Source organism: Tamandua tetradactyla, chromosome 7 (assembly GCF_023851605.1).
Source record: "Tamandua tetradactyla isolate mTamTet1 chromosome 7, mTamTet1.pri, whole genome shotgun sequence".
In the NCBI taxonomy this organism is placed as follows: Eukaryota; Metazoa; Chordata; class Mammalia; order Pilosa; family Myrmecophagidae; genus Tamandua; species Tamandua tetradactyla.
The window spans coordinates 26045788-26060651 of NC_135333.1; the positions used below are offsets into that span (position 1 = coordinate 26045788).

The 14864-nt window shown below is 44.5% G+C and overlaps 1 protein-coding gene across 3 annotated transcripts in view; it reads right to left on the reverse strand.

The window, feature by feature from the left end:
- LARGE1 (LARGE xylosyl- and glucuronyltransferase 1) overlaps positions 1 to 14864 on the reverse strand; it is a 617012-nt gene that overhangs the window by 577975 nt on the left and 24173 nt on the right. The window contains exon 1 of one of the 3 annotated variants that reach the window (XM_077168654.1): positions 2745 to 2765. The exons of the other annotated variants lie outside the window; for them this stretch is intronic. The gene's annotated coding sequence lies outside the window, so the exon portion shown is untranslated. Of the gene's footprint in view, positions 1 to 2744; positions 2766 to 14864 lie in introns of those variants that run through there. 3 annotated transcript variants of the gene reach the window in all.

A 14864-nucleotide genomic window follows, 5' to 3' on the forward strand; every position in this document is an offset into this window, starting at 1 on the left:
AAAATATAAACCTTAAAAAGTTAAAAAGTTTTGTGGAATTAGCAGCTCCTTCTCCCAGAATCTATAGACCCCTGGTTGATTTTGAAAAAGACCCACCTACAAAGTGTATTTCACCTAAGTAAAGTCTTCCAGTTAGGAGAAAAAGTTGCAGTGTATCATGACAATGGGGTAAAGAAGCAGGTGATGAAATAAGTGACCAAAAGCGGGGTGTTCGTCTACAGAGGATGAACACGCAAACATTGGCATAGGGTGCTGGCCTTCCTTACATGAAGCTGACACACCAGAAGCTCTCGGGAGCAGCAATGCAACCTGGAAGCACAAATGATATGGAGGAAGTGTGTACCAGCACCCTCTCCACACCAGCAAAACTGTCAGCCCCTGTCCTTCTATACGTCCCGTCCTTGTGCTTAATGGAAAAGTTGGGCAACCTAGCAAAATGAAATGCCTGTGTTTAAAGCCAATCCAGATCATGCTACACAGCTACCACTCGTCCCCTCAGCATTCATAAAGGGACTGGTAAGTGGAAATTCTGGCGAGGAGGGTATTCCGTAGCAGGCAGACACTGTTAAGCTGAGGAAAACTCCTCAAGATGAAATTCAGCAAGAAAAGCTACCGCTCTTTTTCATCAGTAAAACAGCAACGCTGCCCTTTGTCATATAGAATAACTAATGACTATAAATAAGGAATACTGCAAATAAGTTTCATAAATTCCACAAAGCAATAAAACACAGTTAATTACCTCGCTACAGCATTTCTGGTAAACCTGTGAGATTTGCTCATGCAACAACAGGTGCATAACCCCCACTTACACAGCTGAGCTGAAACTTTAATTTTCTTCCATCATTCTTTGCTATGATTGCCTTGAACTCCAAGAGCACCAAATTATGGGGATTTCAATAGACTGATCGAGCATTCTCTTAAAATTTATCGCTCCATAATCCAATTTTCCTCACATCGGACCACAAATCATGCCCGCCTCTCTACAAATCCACAGGGGCCATGAGACACGACACACTGCTGGATGAGTTATGTGGACAATGGGAAAACTAGTCACTCGGGAGACCAGATTCTGAATCAACAGCACAAGAAGACTGGATAAGAACATTTCTTAAAGATCTGCTAAGTCGCCGACACTGGAGGAACCTGTGCAGTGGAAGTTGCTGTTTTCTTTATGTTAAGATGGAAGGGGCGGGCAGGCCACGGTGGCTCAGCAGGCAAGAATGCTTGCCTGCCATTGCAGAGGACCCGAGTTCAGTTCCCGGTACCTGACCATGTAAAAAAAAAAAAGAAAAAAAAAAAAAGATGGACGGGGCAGCACTTAAATATCCAAAGCTGGCTCAGGTGAGAGAAGTGCTAGTCTGGAGCCAGGCTGTTGCTTGTTCTCCCCCTTGCATTGGCCCTGTGAAATAGGGCTTATCATCCCTCCATAGAGATAAGGAAATCAAAGTTCAATGAAATTAAGTAAATCACCCAGAATCGTAGAGAACTTAAGCAACAGAAACCATGTCTCAGCACCTCCTACCCCTGCCACCCTCATCTGCTGTCTCCATTGCAGCAAGCTGCTCCCTGACATGCTCGCCTGCTTCCCTCTCTGCTTGCTCTGAGCAATCCTCAACACAGCAGTTGTAGCTCAAGGGACCCTGTCAAACCTGAATGACAGCACACTACTCCTCTGGTGGTTCTTTGTCCCTGAAGTTCTCAGAAATCCAACTTCCATTCCTCTCTGACCTCATTCCCCACTACTCTCCTCAAAGGTCAGATGACCTCCTTGTGGATGCTCAATTAGTCAGACACCAAGGCCTCAGGGCCTTTGCACTTACTTTACCTCTGCCTCATTTCTCTCCCCAGATATCCTCCCCAAATCTGCAAACCCTACCACCCCCAATCCGACCTCCACACCTTTCTTTTACCTGCATGTCCTTCTTTCCCATGGAACTTATCACCCTATGAGATGCAAGATATTTTATTAATTTTGTTGGTCTATCTTCTCAACCAGAATACACACTTCATGAGGACAGGGCCTTTAACAGCTTGGTTTACTTAGAACGGTGCCTTGCACACAGCTGTCCTTAGCAAGTACTTGAATCAATGGAGAAAATGAACACCTTGACTAGAATATGTCAGTTCTGCCAGCAGGAACCGCACACAGCTAATTGGCCTCACTGGTTTCCTCCCTTTACTAATTATTACTGAGTTATCTCTCCAGGCTGCTGAGGGTGTATTACTTTAAAGGAATTTTATATTTGCAAAGAACACTGCCCTGTGTGTCAAACCCCTCTCCTCTGATGTCATTAAAGAGTGTGCTTTTCAGATGCAGCTATCATCAGGAGTCAGGCCGGGAGAAGCAGCCTGCTCACCAGCTCCTCTGAGGCCCACACGCAGTGCCAGCTCAAGCAAAGGGCCTAACGCAGGAGGCATGTGCCACGTCCCAGTGACTGTGAGTTTGGCTGGAACGTCACAACTATGCAGGGAGTCAGCAGGAGACCAGGCAAGACCAGATTGGGGAGGCCCTGGAAGGCCAGATGCCACCGCCCCGCAGAGCTGCCAGATTTTCACTCTCCACTGACACTGTGGGAGGCCAGGTAACCCAGCCTTTAATCAGCCTGCCCAGGGAGGGGGGACCTCCCCCTTCTGCAAATCTCTGTCCTAAATGGCACACACACACTCTCCACAGGTAAACCTTTGTCTCAAAGGGACAATGACAGGTGCAACCCTAGGACTCCCAAGTACTCAAAGCAACCTACCTTCTTGTTCTCCAAAGCCCTAGCTCCCCCGCAGCTCCTAAGATGCCTGCCAAGCATAAAGGCAGTGTCACCTGAGCCAGGGACGCTACCAAAGCACATCCATTTGTGAGGCTTTTAGTAGAGACTTTTTTTTTTTTTTAAATAAAAGGGCAGGTAAGAACTTTGGAGGTATAGGAATGACAACAGGATTGTGAGTGCTGTGCTAGTTTTTGAGACGAAACTCATTCCATCCTAATGGATTAAACATTATTATTCCCATTTTATCCACGCAGAAATAGAGGCTCAGAAAAGTTATAAGTAGACCCTCAAGCCAGAAAGAGAAAGAATGTGCATGCTCTCAATTTCTGGAACGTAGAGCTAGAGTGTGAGCTCCATGAACTACTCTGCTGTGGTAGAGCCAAGTAGAATTTGTCACTTTTTAAGTTGCTGAAAATATAATTAATTTGCTTCTGTGCAACTTCATTTCAAGCCAGTATCCTAGCTGACCCACAGTGGAAGGGAGACACTGAATCCCAGGTCTCTAAGACCTGAGCCCCGGAGCACAGTGGAAAGCCCCTTGCATTAGATAGTCACATGACATGGTAGAAGCTACAGGACCTCGAAGTCTTGAGTCCCAAGTTCAAATCAATTCCTCTAAGCCTCAGTGTGTTCAACTGCAAAATGGGAATATTTATTCCACATTCATGTCACAAGGTTGCTGTAAGGACTTTGTGTTACAGATACAGCAATAAAATGCTTGTTCATGTTCTTTGTAACCTATAAAAGGCTATTAAAACAAAGTGATAATTATGGTGAAATCTAATAAGTAATGCCCAGTACTTATTGTTGTGCTGTAGGAATAAGTGGCTCAGCTATCCTCTAGGAGCAAGTGTGGGTTCACTGAAATACACAAGCTACAACTTCCCACTCACCTTGTGCTCGAGCATGAGTCTCTCCAAATGCCATAAAATATATGAATGCATTCCTTATAGCAATCTGTCAGGAGAAAGCAAACCCAGAAAGGGTGGCACTTCATTACCAATGCCTGCCTGGGAGCGACATGTAAATGAGTGACCGGCTGCTTCCTGCTCACTCTGCATCCCTCGGAAGCTGACCAGGGGCAGTCCTTCCCTCTGATACTCAGCACGGACAGGGGACCCCATGAATTCCCACCTCCTATGCTTCCCCGAGTCCAGCTTTTCCCTTCTGTCACCTCAGAGCTCTGTTACTCCACCTCAGACAATCCTTCTTCCACAGTGTTTCTCAGACCTGAGTGATGGGGGGCCACTTTTATAGAAAAGAAACTGTCAGGGCTCTGTAAGTATAGGCTTATATTGTTTTAAATTCCAATATTATTTAAAGTCACAAATATTTACTGAGTCCTAAGTGCCAGGCACCTGGTAGGCATACAGGATACAGCAATGAGAATTAATAAAAAGACAACCCTGACCTCATGAAGCATCCAGTCCTGTAGGGAAGAAATTAACCAAAACATCTCACAAAAAGCTTAAAAATCAGCTGGGGAAATTGTCTCAGAGGGCATTAAAAACACATAAGGTAAGTTCTGACCTAGGCAAGGTGGTGAAGGGAGGCTGAGGAAGAAGTAAGTGGAGACCTAGGGGAGGAGAGCAAGAGTTATCCAGACACAGAGGAGGCAAAGGAAAACAATTCCAAGCACGTGAACATCAGATAGGGTTTGCGCTCTCAGGGCTAGCAGTGCCAAAATAATCACGAAGGCAAAACAGACAAGGTACTTTTTAATTTAAGTTCAACACCAATACAATTAAAGTTTAAATTAGTTTAATACGATAGTTGATGCTTATGGGGGATTAAGTCATGTCCCCCACAAAAGGAATGTTCAGGTCCCAACCCCTGGTCCATTTGTAAACTGGTCCTTTGAAGATGGTATTAGTTAAGTTGTGCCCAAACTGAATGAAGACGGGCGTTCATCCAAAACAGCTGAAGTCCCTATCACCAGAGAAACTGGACACAGAGAGGAAGCCATGGGAAGCAGCCGAAAGTCAATGGAACCCAGAGGAGAAAAGACAAGACATAACCAAGTGCACTGGCATGTGAATGAAGGCCAGGGTGAAACCCAAAGAAGATAGTGACCCGGGAGGAAGCAAGCCTTCTAGCCTGTGAAATCGTGAGCCAATAAACTCCTGTGGTTAAGCCAACCCATTGCATGGTACTTGCTTTAGCAGTCAGGAAACTAAAGCAATCCTATTTCTCAGAACCTAAATTACCTCCTCCCCGAGGAAGTGCCATACGGTCTGTTCAGGCTAGCCCAGGTTCTCCTGAGGCTGTTGCTCCTCAGCCTTATGTGTTGGGGCTCAAATCTCCAGCCCCTTCTGTATGTTGGAAACACTGTGGGACCACCTGGATGCATCTGCTACACAGCCAGCCCCTTCTGTCCTTCCTTCATCAGCTTTCCTCAATTGAAAAAGTGCCATTTGGTGCCAAAGCAATGACTCACCAGTACCAATCCAGGGTCAGTATTATTATAAGTGCACATGCAGGTATCCCAGCAGATGTTTATGTTAATTTTAGATTGATTTCAAAATATCAATTGAAAAATATTTAAATTAAAACAATTTTTTACAAATTAAAAAATGTCACAGAAAATTAACATGTGCATGGAGGAACATTATTTGAGAAACAAACTTCTGTGAACTGCCTTCCTATTTTTTTGATATCTTTGGCCATCTCAAGAAAATCCCTCCCTGCTACATATTCAAATGCCTCACCATTCCCCTCCCCACCCAAGAAACGATGTGTGCAGGGCACATCAATGTAACAATGCCTGTGATCCATAGTGGTTATATCACTAATGGAGGTGAGGACGTGGCTCACACTTACTGAGCTCCAACCATCCTCAAAGCATCTTCAAATATATTTTCGGACAATATTCACAATGATCTTGAAAAATATTTCACCCATTTCAGAGATGAGGAACTGATGATGTGTTCAGAAGCTTGCCAACAGATCTCATCTAAATTGAAGTTTACCTGACTCTAAAAGCTTGGGATTCATCCAGGACCCCATCTCCCTTCCCAGAAGAAAACCGTACAATAGAAATAGAAATCAGCACAATAAACAACAGGTGCCCTCTGCTTCTAAAATTCTCTCTGAAATCCCAAGCTCCCTTTGGAAATGCCATCTTTCTTCTTTCAATTACATGAGCTTGTCCTCAAGCCCCTTCATTCAATATAAATGAAAACGGCTCCTATTCAATTGTACTGCCTTCCCGATTTAATCATCAGGTTTGCAAGGGTAGTGGTCTGACAGTGTTCATGGCAAGGGTCCAGGAATTTGGTTCCCTCCTGGGCTAGGCAGACGTGGGCACAAATTTGCATTCCTCGGCACCACTGGTGACATCGTTTCCAATGGAAGGGGAAAAATATATACCCTTTGGAGTCCATCCATTCATAAATTCGAGATTTGGGAGCTGGAAAAACACATATTTGGAAACTGCAAAATGGTTTCCTTAAGCAAACCATGTTTCTTGATCCCCAGTGGAGTTATAGCAGAGGTGAAAGTCAGACTCTTCTGCGACAAGGCCACTGTTCAGTCAACTCCCTCTGACAGCATTTTCTGTGAACACCCTACGCAGAGAAGCAGGTTCTGAGCCTGGTGTTGGCTGGGAGTCCCAAACACAGGTGCAGCACCCTGGAACCAGGGTGGGATGCTACCAAGCCCTCTCCCAGCCCACCAGAGCCCCCAGGAAGAGGACAGCAATAGCCTCTTGCTATGGGAAGAAGAGAAGGCACCAATGGCATGTGAGCGCCTGCTCTGATCATGGCATGAGTAAGTACAGCTTAGGAGTTAAGAGCATGTCTCTGAGGCTTCAAATCCTAGTTTCTCCCCTAAATAGCTACGTAACCTTGGACAAGTTATCAAATGCTATGTTGCTTTGCTATAATGTGGGATCACCACCATTGCTCATGTAATCATGGGGGTTTTGGTGAGTATTAAAAATGTTAAATGAATTAATTCATACAGAGGTTAAAAACAGTGCCCAGCACACAGTCCACAGTGGGTGCTGAGGAAACAAAAAAATTTAGCCATATGTATTAGTTTCCTAGTTTGTTGTTCCTCCCACATCAAACTACCATAATCTCCTTAGTTAAAAATCACTTATTCATTCACAGTTCTGGAGACCAGAAGTCTGAAATAAAGTTGTCCAGGGCCACACTCTCTCCAAAGGCTCTAGGGGAGATTGCTTCCTTGCCTCTTTCAGCTTCAGGGGGCTCCTGACATTCCTTAGCTGGTGGCAGACTAATTCTAACCTCTGTCTCCATCTTCACAGGCCTCTTCCTCTGTTTCCGTCCATCTCTTCTCTTCTCACAAACACCCCAGTCATTGGATGTAGGGCCCCCTCTACGATGATGTCATGTCAAGATCTGTAACTAATCACATCTGCAAAGACCATATTTCCAAATAAAGTCACATTCTGAGATTCTGAGTGCACATGAATTTCCAGTAAGCGCCATTCAATCCCCTCTACTATTATCTTAAATTAACCTGCACAGCCCGGTGATGCAGCTTTTATCCCTAGTCACAGATGAGGAAACTGAGAAGAGCTATCAAAAAACTTCAACAGCACCTCAAAGGTAAATGCTGAATCTGGGGTTCAGACCCAGATGTGGGTCAAATTAAGAGTCACCCAGTAGTTTCAAAAGAGAGCTACTGAGTATAAGTCTATCGTGCTTTGAGCTACCATGGGCTATTTCAAATTTATTTTATATCTGCAGGATTACCATGTCAATTCAAAAGGATCATGATCTTAGTGAAAGCCAGCCTCATTAGGCAAAAATTCTTCAGGTAGTTTAGGACGAACTGGTGAAAATTCCTTTATCGTACTGGCTCAGTTTCCCTAAAGTAGCAAGCAATAGCAAAACTAGAAGAAAGGGGTTGGTCATAAGATGCCAGTGGCTCATTTTCTTACAGTTTTACTGACCACACCTGCGCAGGAGATTCACCAGCCACTGCCTCCCTAACCCAAGAGGTGAATATATGAAACTTCTACTGCACTCCAGAATCTGCACAGTGTGCCAGAGGGCTTGTGTGTGGTTTCTGTGGGCTCATGTCTCCTCTACTGGCTCCTCCCTTAGTCTCATTCCAGCTCATCATTCTAGGCTCATTTCAGAGTTGACCACTTCCAGGAGGTGCTGTCACAGGCCCCTTCTCTTTGCTCTCTCAAATACCCATAAATATTTCCAGCACTGCCACTACTGAACTTGCGGTATTGTTCTATAAGTATCATTCCAAGAACTGTCTCCTCCACCAGGCTATGGCTTTTATATACGCATGGGCGGTGTCACTTTTTTTAATGCATTTATTCATTTTTTCATTGAACAGACACTGTGGGAGCACCAAATGGTACAACTGACATAAGAATGAATCAGAAACTCTAAATCAAATGGGAGAGACAGGTGCAGGGAGTGCACATTACTTTGCTATTACTGCATGGGTTATTTTTTTTTTTTTTGAATGGTGTATGGCAGGGGTCACATTCCATTCTTTTTCCATGTGAGTATCCCGTTATTATAGCACCATTTGTTGACTTTTGTTTGTTTGTCTGTTTTGGGGGGACGTGCATGGGCCAGGACACCGCAAGGATTTTACAAGTTGCCTACCCTCTCTGGCTCAGTTGATTTATGGAATTAACATTAGTACCAACAGTTCTTAGAATAATGAAAAGGATTTCATGAGGTTATACCTTAAAACAGCTAGTAAACCCATCCGTGGCATACTGTTCATTTTTATTCACTGAACACATGATGGGTACATTCTTTATGAGAAATACACTAAATGGTGACTACTATCAAAGGGCAATGCGGCTCTCTGACACCAAATCAGTTCTAAGGTTTAAGGGCTTTGTTTTGTTTTGGGGGGGTGGTTCTAGTAGCAGCCAAGTCATTCGATATTTTATGGGAAATTGGAATTGACGCATGGGCTTTACGAGAAATCAACTTTGAAATATCACATATTTTTAAACTCAGAAACCTGGACAATCAATGCTACTTTGTTTTGAACTGTGATCACATTCTAAAAAAATAACTTTTCAAAGGACCTACCTCCTCCATGGGGCCTTCTCTGACCACTCTCCCAGAAGACTCTCCTGCTCCTTAAATTCCCTTTACTGTGTCCTTTCTTGGAGCATTTAGCACTTTCTATTCCTTGTACAATGGTTAATATCCTTGTCCTGGCCCTTCCACGACCATCACCAAACTCCAAGATGTCTTTCAAACAGAATCCATGCCTCAGTGTTATTGATATCCTACTATATCAGTTATCTTTTGTGTAACAATGCTGCATAACAACCATCTCCAAACCAGTGGGTTGAAGCAATAACCACTTCTTTTCACTCTTGCATCTGCAGGTCAGCCAGAACTCAGAAGATTTAGTCTGAGTTTGGCTTCTCAAGGAAGGTTCATGGGTTGACCGAGTGGCTCAGTGCCAAGTGTCTTTTAACCTACCCCTTCTCAGACCAACAGACTAGCAGGGCAGGCTCTTCTCATAGTAAAATCAAAGGCACACAAGAAAAAGTGGAAACATGCAGTCTTTTAAAGGCTGGGCTTCAGAGCTAGGCAACACCATTGCCTCCACCTCACTCTACATGTTCAAGCAAGTCACATGGCTGAGCCCAAAGCCAAAAGCAAGAGAAATATACTAGGGAGGCACTTTGAGGGGCACTACAAAGTCACATGGTGAAGGGTGCAGAGACAGTAAGGTGTGAAGAATTGGAACCATTAATGCAAACAACCTATCACACCCATCATCTATGTGCCTCCTGCATCTAAAGGGATCATTAGGCCTTGAATGAATGAATGAATGAATGAATGAAGCAAATTTCAGAGCCTTATCAAGAAGACAGAAGCTAACTTCAACAGCATCACTGTGAATCTTAAAGCAGGCATGACAGTAGCATTCATAGTAAATATTAGTTTGATACAGGTCCCTAGACTCCACTGAACTTTAGCTAGAGAGGAGAATTTCAAAAACATGTATGCATGCAGTGTTATTTTTTCATAGTCCTCTGATTATAAAATAAATCCACATTCCCACTCACACACAGGAGCCTGAGTGCACACAAGCCATATCGCACCCTCTCACTAAAAGAGAAAAATGTGACACTGTTTTGCATACATGGGGTGAGGGAGGGGATAAAAAGAAAGAAGGTGAATAGGTGACTTTGAATCGAACCTACAGTGGTTAATTTTCATTTAACTACCTACCTGAGACTAGAGGTTCAGCAGAAGCACATTAAATTCCATGAACTTATGAAATGATGCATTATTGAAGCCACAGCAGGGGAAAGGGCTCAGTTTAGAAATCATAAAACACTAAAGCCTGCAAAAGTGTCATTTTCCATTACAAGGTAACTGCTAAAAAAAAAATAATAACACATTTTAATTGAGAAAGAAGACAGTGGCTCCAAGAGGGTAGGTAAGATAAAATTAACCCGGAGTTCCCCATTCCCATATCTCTGCAAACCCTATAACTCCATCCAGAGGTCAACCAAAGGAACAGGCCTTAGATTACTCTATTTCCCACCCCCTGGGTCCCCCCCACCAGCTACATGCCTCCACTTGTTCACTCACGTAACTTACGAGTAGGACATATGGAGACAAAAATCCTTGCCATCATCAGCTTACATGCAAGGATATTACCTAGCATATTAATAAATGGTGATGCTATAGAAAAAAATAGAGCAGAGTGAAGACGATGAGGGGAGCAGGGAAGGAAATAACATAGTGTTATGAATTTTAATAGGGCAGGAATCTCCAAGTTTTTCACTTCCCTAGGTGACCTTAGGTTCTCTGTGCTTATATTTTCAAAAGATGTTTGTATCAAACACTTGTACAAAGCATGTAAATTACGACGTTATTCACTCTAGCAGGCCCAAAGAAATACAGGGACCCTGCCCACGAGCAGTTTGTAATTCTTTACCTCTCATCAGGACATACTCGGGGGACCTGAGAAAAACTGCAAACTCCAGCTTTAACCACCATCTCAAAGCAATAGCAAACGGCAGCCCACACAGACATAACACCAGACTAATCAAAGTCTGTGGAGCATGTATCCCAAAGCCCATTTACAGGGAACCTCTGCCCCCTTTTAACTGTGTGTTAAGTAGGAAGCAAGGTAATGACACTGAAATTGCAGGGCTCTATCAACTCCATAGGAAAAACATGAGCAGGCTCCACTGGGCCCCCAAACTGGGCTTCTGGAAGCCAGACCATGGAACTGGACTCTACATGGCTAAGGCTGTAAACACACAACGTCTGCATCTAAAAAGGTGGTGGAGGTCAGGTGTCATGCCCCCATCCTTATGCTTCATCTCTCTCCCTCCAGCCCAACTTCCCACAAGATGGTGGACACCTCTCCCAGGACTCTGAATCTTATCTGTAGATTCTAATCATCTGCGGAGCTTTGAAAATCCCAGTGCCCAGGCTGCACCCCAAATCAACTAAATCAATATTTCTGGGGATAACATCCAGCCATCAGGATATTTTAAAGATTCCTGGGTGATTCTAATATGCAACGAGGTTGAAAACTACTTTGGACCACTTAGCCTTCCCACCAGGGCAGCTTGCCCCAGTTGGACCTTCAATTCCTAACCACTAAAGTTTACACCTGGGCCCCCCACCCCATTTTGTACCACTGCAGCCCATTAGGTATGAGTTAGAAACTTCCAAATAGCCTCTGGGCACAAAAACTTTATTTTCCAAGCAAAACTGGGCACAAAAGCATCAGCATACTCTTCTAAGGCAGTGGGCGCCTGGCAGTTTAGAGCACAGGTGAGTTCCCTATAACTCTAGACAAGAACAAGGACCTCACTGCATCTCAGTGGGCTCTCCTGCAAATCAGCTACCTTGACACCCATTAGGGCCATTGGGACAACAAAATGAGAATCATGAATAAAGTATATGACATACAGCAGGTGCTCAAACAATGGCCCTGCCTCTTATTGATTTATGGAGTAGAAGTCAGTCCTGTAAGCACTGAGGAGCCAAAAACAGAATTTCTGGGACAGTTTAATGGTTACAGGGACAACAAATGGGGAAGAATGTTTGAAATAAGAACCACCCCAGAAAATCTGATTTAGCGTTATGGGCATTGTAATGGGGAAGACAAGACATGGGGTCAGGCTACTGCCAGTGGGGTTGGAAAGGTGGACAGGAGGGAGCTCACCCACACAGGGGTGGGCAGAGCTGGTCCCTTGAGCTTCTGGAGAGGTCATTTACTCCACCAGAAACTACTATTCTTCCCACGAGTAGAGCATGGGACACAACGCTCAAATAGGAACCAGGTGAGTTCTCACCTACTCAGGTGAGGGTAGGAAAGAACTAGAAGGATTAAGTGGCCATAACCACAAATGTGCTTGAGCATAAATAGAAAATGGAAGATGAGGCCATTGACACAGTCCCAGGGAACAGAAAAAGAAGACGGAGGCTTGAGGTTGATCAGGGCAGAAAACTAGGGTGGAATAAATCCAGGCAAATGTCCCCTGAAGCCTGTGTTGCTTATCTATAGCTGTGTAACATATTCCCACAAACTTAGCAGCTTAAAACAGCACACATTTATTATCTCTGTTTCTATGGGTTGGGCTAGCAGAGCCCACTGCTTGGTCTCTGGGGAAGGATCCACTTCCAAGCTCATTCAGGTTTGCTTGACAAATCATTTCTTTCGGCCTGCAGGATTGAGCGCCCTGGCTTCTCGCTGGCTGCTGGCTGGCACTTGTCCTCAGGTCCTTGCCACGTTGGCTTTCTCAACACAGCTGCTGGCTTTGCCAAACCAGCAAGGAGAGTCTCTGCAGTTGAGTCTGCCAGCAAGATCAAATTTCATATAACAGAACATAACCACAGAGGTGATATCCCATCACCTTTGCTGTATCTGTGAGTGAGAAGCAAGTCACAAGTTCCACCCACATTCAAGGGGGAAAGACTATGCAAGGGCGGGAGTATCAGGAGATGGAATCTGGGGGGTAGGGGGAGTCACCTTAGCGCTACGTCAGCACTTGAGGCCACAGTCCAGCTATATTGGAGCAGAATGGTTTGGGACCATATGACTTTTGGCAGGCGGAGGCAAAGACCAATGGAACACTTTTAGCACCAAATCTCCCCTCAAGGATGCCACCACTTTGTTGAAATGGATGAACTTTTCAGTGTTTTGCAGCACCCCCAAACCAGAGCCTGGGGAAACCAATCTGCCTCCCAAATGCCACCCCTGGACTTGCTCCTGACTTTGGCTGTTTATTTTGCCTTTTCAAGGAGACATTTTTAGTTGTGCTATTTGAGCTTTGGGCAATTAGATTGTTACATATGCTCTTCCGATATTTAGAAAAACGCACAGTGAACGAAATACTCTCCCCCAGCACTACCACCGGGCTGCAGGTGGTATGAGATTCAGCACAGCACTTTCCATCCTACCTGACGAGACCCGATGGTGAAATATCAAAAGAGATTCTCAGAAGGGAAGAAACTCAGAATGGGAAAAGAGTTGGTGCCTCTTCTCCAGCCATCTCCCCCTGCAAAAAGAAGGCCAGTCCTTTAAGGGGCTCCCAGGGAGCTTCTACCTCCCTTCCCCAGAAGCCTGAGAAGCTGAAATGAAGACCTCAAGTTGATTTCTTACAACTGTTGACTCAGACCCACCCGTTTTTTGCAAAGCAGATGGCTACCACGATCAGAACACGCTACGTTAAATCAGGCTCATTCTTTTTGAAAACCTCCGCTTTTATTTTTGCTTACCCGAAAAGCTGCAAGCCATATAAACTCTCGATGGGAGTGGCACGTGAAAACAAAGTCCCAGGGGAATCTATCATCACATGCAGAATAAGGCATCACATGTTCTTTCTTGCTGACCTAAACTAGCAGACGATGAATGATAGGGAAAGGATGGACCTAGCAGACCCCAAGGGAGCCAAGCTATCTGGCAGATGTCGGGATGGACAGGGTGGTATGATGGGAATGTGCAGGGGAGGCAGAGAATTTCTCATCTTGACCCATCCCATCTCAGCCCCTGAAGGTGAAGTTGAAGAGGGAATACCAGTAGGGCTGGCCAGATGTACAGACAGCCAAAACATGGCACCTTATTATGGGGTCAAAGTGACTGCAAATAGGCCATTATCAAATCTCTTCAGTGGCAAAGCTCTGTGTCGAAGGGAACAAATACAAATGAACACATTAAGCACAATAAATCACAGGGACCTGTGTGGTTCAGGGCCATTATCCCAGGGGGATTACAGGACTGTTTTCCTTCCAGCCTTTCAGCTGCTGGATCCTGGTTTCCCCAACATTGTTTTAATATTGCAGCCATTACTCTCTGTGCCACGAAGAGCCTGCTGTTTCTCTGTAGTTCTGGGTGGCAAAGGCACAATTTGTTTTATGATTTGCTTGCAAGGGTAGCTGCTTTATATTCATCTTTAAAAGATACATTCGATAATCGTAGCAATGAGACCCTGCTGGAAAATCAAGACTCAACCCTGTCATTCCTTCCAGTATCAATGTGGCCACACTGCAACAATCCAAAAGGTACCCTACCCGAGCATTACCAGAAGGGCCGTTTCCTTTCTCTGTTATATCCAGTAACAGCTTTAGTCATGTTTGCAAAGAACCCCTTAGTGATGTGGAAAGCAGCCTGGGCTGGAAGGAGCCAGGAAGATGCTGGAAGTCAGGGGCCCTGGGGTTTCCCCTTAAGTGGGTATGACCTTGGACAGGGCCCTCGACTTTCTGGGCCTAAATGACCCTGTCTGAAAAATAAATCAGTTGGTTCACATGCCTCTCTGGAGCCCTAAAGACTCTGCACTTCTATGAGAAATTAGAATACAGGAGAGTGAAGGACTTTATGCTATATAATACTTAAATTTTCTTCTCTCTTTAAACAAGATCATTGTAAGATTCATCTTAAGATAAAACCAACACATTATGCCATTGTCCAAAACGTCTTCTATCAGTCAGTTCCTTCCTCTCCTTTTCATGTAGAAACCCTCGTCCTTGCCCCGTAGTTCTCTGACATGTTTTCCAGGACAGCTATTTTTAAATATTGTAAACAAGTCCTCTCCCAATTTTACTCACTAGGAAGTGAAGGGAAGGAAAGGAATTTAAGAATAGAAAGGTGCTGATGCAAATCACC